Genomic DNA, 4698 nt, shown 5'->3' on the forward strand with positions numbered 1-4698 from the left:
ATTATGTACAGTTACGTATTTCGTGTACTCGGTTCTTAGATCATCCCATCATATACACACAGCCTGCAATTATATATTTATTAAATATAACTTTTTTACTTTTTTTTTTTACATCCTGGAAAATAAAATTATCTTATTCTTGTCAAATGCGGAAATGTTCTAAAAAATTTTTGTGCTGTATCTTTATTTACTTTTGAAATTTGGTTTTCGTTGTTCATATCATTAATTTTATTCAAATAGCGCGATTCGATTTTTAATTACTATACTATATCCGCATTTTTTTCGAATTTTAAATTTCTAAACTTTATTCGTATGTGTTGCAAGATTCGTTTAAAAAATTATTATATCTTGTAAAATTATATGTATTAGATTGTATATTATATTACAGTCTAGAATTTCTAATCGCATTTCATATTGCAGGACATAATAAACTTTTCTCGCATTCTTTCTTCCTTTCCTTCAATTTCTTTACTATTTACCTTTCTCTATTTTTCACGCACACAGCACACATATACACGCATGCACACATAATAGCTTTCCTTCTATTTTTGCATCTCGTTCTGTATTCAGAATCGCTGCTAACCATCGCGAATGCTCTTTTTTCCAATCGATTTCGGAAACCGATTAGACGTGTGATCGTGTTATTATTTTGCATTAATTGCAGACAGATCTTGTATTGGTTCCGAATGATTCCCCGTCGCAAGACAATTCGCTCGTTTTGGTCGGCGGCCGGAGAAAATTCGCGTAACGAATTTGCTTCGCGTTCGTGGAGGACCGTTATAAGGCACTTTCACCTGCACTACAAAATTGTATAGTTAGATGAACATTTTATGCGTGTATCCTAAAAAACATCTGCGCGCTATTAAATATCAGTACTTTTCGAAATTCGCTCTATTACTAATCTAAACTTTTGCTAAACGCAAAACGCACGTGCGCGACTTGACGTGCGCAAGCTCCGAGACAAGAATTCGCTAAAAAAAGGCATTTAAATGCAAGGGCACTTTGCATCGAATCATATCATATTCGCGAAAATGCACTAAATTTCTATCTTTCCTCGCAGACACTTGTGAAACATTTTTTTTTTCTATGTCGTTTGAGCGCGATTAGATTTGCGAAGGGGCTCCCATTCGGTCAACATCTATTTCAGTCCAAGATCGACTTTTCCGTAAATCGATGGCGACGCCTATTTGATGGACTGATGGACTATTCGCGCGACATTCCTCAAATTTTTCATTCATCAAAAACGGATGCAATTGCAAGTCGCATCTTCTCGAAGCTCGAAACTTCAAAAATTTCCCTTCCCGCGGAAGTCAGTGCAATAGAGTGTCAATCGCGTCGTGTGTGTTTTCCGCGGCGCGTCGCACGCATCCAGAGCGGCGACCATCGCACCTTCCAAATTAGCGGATAAGTACTGGAAGAGAGAGATAAAAAAGACGTTTTTTTCCATTTTTCCATTTTTTTAAGTTAATTAATTATATAGTTAGTTAATCTACTCGAATATACTGAGAGATAGTGACTTTTCGTTTATTATTCTCGCGCAAGTAACATGTAAGCGATCTATATAGAATCAGGAACGATAATACGAGAGGGGGAATTATGAATTCGTTTTTTTTTCTTCTTCTTCTTCTTTTTCTTACTCTTTCTTCTGTTTAATTTTATACACAGTGCCGAGAAGGTAACGTATCGTCGTCCATCGGATCGATCGACGAGATCAGCGTCTCAAATAATCACAAAGTGACTCAAAGCGTCGAATACCTCTCACTTCCTTTGGAATTCGTTCTTAAATTAAGGAGGGTAGACTTTCGTCGGCTCAGCCTTGATGCCTGCGCTCCGTTCTTTCGTGTCTTTCTTATTATTATTATTATATTATCTTTTGTTTCATTAGAATGTATTAGTATTATGAATATTATTAATATCTTTAATATTATTATATATCGGTACTATATATATTATGATTATTATTACTGTGTGTGTGTTATTGTTATAAGTTTTATTATATATTATTGTTCTTATTATTATTATTTTTAATTGTTATGTATTAATTATTACTTATTCATAAATATCATATTATTAGTACTGTTATTATTGTTGCTGTTGTATTGTTATTATTATTGGTAATATTTTTGTAGTAATATATTATATATTACCGTGTTTTATAATCATTAATAATATTAATATTATTGTTATTATTATTATCATTGTTGTTGCCATTATTAATTATTAATATATTACCATCATTATTTTTATTAATATTATTATTACTGGTATTAAATTAATATTATTATTGTTGTCTCATTATTATGTTTTATCATCATCATCGTTATTATTATTTTTTCATTTTTATACATTAAAATCGATACAGTAATCGTAAATACACTCCTTGAGCTTGTTAAAGGCTTTTTTCTTTATCGAGACTTGTACGCATTTATAGAGCTTCTCCTTTATAAGGAAATAAGTAGAAAAAAGAAGTAATAGTATTGTATAGTTATATAGTAGAAGATGAAGAAGTAGAGGAATTCGAAGAAATATTTCTTAACAGTGCTAGAAATACGCTTGCTTAAAGTCATTCGTAAACTGTGGACGCAATTAGTTTTCCCTTTCTCTAGCTGAACAGCGGAATGTCTAATTGTATTTATAATTTTTTCTTTCGCACTCTCTCAGTTTCTCTCTTTCTCTTTCTTTCTCTCTCTCTCTCTTTCTCTCTCTCCGTTTCTCTCTCTCTTTTTTTTATTTCTCTCTATCACTCGATTTTTCATCCATTCTCTATCGCGCATGCATACATTGCTGCAGACTCCACTTGCATTTCAGCAATTAAAAAAAACAGTTCAGTCGAAATCGCACCGAGAAAATGGACAATCGCGATTCTAATTTTCTACTTTCAAACCCTTTTATTTGCAGATTGCATCATCGCAATTTTCTCTTTCTCGTCATGAGTTTTTTTACAACTCGTTAATTCTTGCTTGTTGTTCTTCATTCATCACATTTCAGATTGATTAAATGTGATAAGAGACTCGCATCCGCTTTTTCATACTCTATTTTTATCGTTATTCTCTCTCCGCTATTTGATTATCCTTATTATCGTACTTATGCTTTATCATTACTTTGATAATAATTTAGTAATAGTACGACGATACCTTAATAAGGCCCAGTAAGGCTGCGTGGGTCGAACACGTGACTATCCCACGAAAAAAATTTCATTTATATCTTTTCAATTTTTTTTTTTTTTTATTCACACGCATCTCTTCGGAAGAACAAATCGCAATGCAGATATATCTCGTTGAGATGCATTTGACAAACTGTTTTGAAAAAGAATGTGCGCCATCATTCTTGTTGTCCTATTTTTGAAATTTTTTTTCCCCTCGATTTCTCCTTTATTGTCGTATTATTGTTCGTTATTTCATAATTATTTAATCACTTTGCAAACTCTCGAAATTTATTTTTTTCAAAATTTTCATTTTTCAATTACTATTTACTATTATTTCTAATAATCTTATCGTTAGAAACGTTTCTCGACATCAGCGATACACGCTCCTCTCTCAGTTCATACATTCCGATAAATTTTTACGAGTTTATTATATCAGCAATGATACAATCGTTATAGCTTCTATATATATATATATATATATATATATATATATATATATATATATATTCTTTTTTTTCATTCTTTTTTTTCATTGAATGAAAGAAACTGCGAAGAAATTGTTTTTAATATTAGTGCAACATCTGGTATAAGTGCACAAGTGTGACTCTTTAATCATGTGTAACCGGATATATATATATATAGTCGTATATTTTTACGGATTATCAAATTACATATCAATGTGTTTGTTTGTAAAAATTCTTGAAATATACGCATGCCAGCAACATATATCGGTCATAGTTTCTGGGGTCAATCTTACGCTTGAAAATAATATATAATAATTCGAGTATTTTTCGTCCCGCTCATCCCCCGTTCCCTAAATTCCAATCCCGACCCCGACCCAATCTACTTTTATGACATAGATGTATATTGATACATGTATCTGTGTATATGCGTGCGTACGCGTGTGTGTATTATATTTATAATATATATATATATATATATATATATATATATATATATATATATATGTATGTATAATTTTGACTTTTTTTAAACAGCATTTTTGTTACTCTTTAACCGTTACTTTCTCGATACTTTCATAAGTCTTGCATAAAAAACAAGGCAATTAGATTGAGTTCTTTTATCATTTTTATACTTAAATCTTAACGCGCCCATACGCGAATATTTATATACTTTGGTTGAATCACGTCGTGTGTATATATGCGTCCCAGTATATAGATGTTTACCTATTATATATATAATCGTAAAAAAAAGGTCACGTCTTTCACTTTCAATCATTTTATTTTCTCTTTCTCTCTCTCACACACACACACACACACACACACACACACACACACACTCTTTCCTTTTCTCTCTTTTTTCATCACGCAACCAATAAAGAAAGACTAAGCTCTTGGATAAGAATACCGACTTTGTGAATATTTTTTTCACATATCTCATCATTTTCTCTTACGCTGTTGCATACAAATAAACCGGATATAGATAAATATATTATATATTTATATATGTATATGTATATCGTAAACGACGCTTTGAAACTGAGACGCCGTATTTCTTTTCTCTTCTCTTTTTACATATTACACCCGGTAAAA

The sequence above is a fragment of the Cataglyphis hispanica genome, chromosome 3 (assembly GCF_021464435.1).
Source record: "Cataglyphis hispanica isolate Lineage 1 chromosome 3, ULB_Chis1_1.0, whole genome shotgun sequence".
Taxonomy (NCBI): Eukaryota; Metazoa; Arthropoda; class Insecta; order Hymenoptera; family Formicidae; genus Cataglyphis; species Cataglyphis hispanica.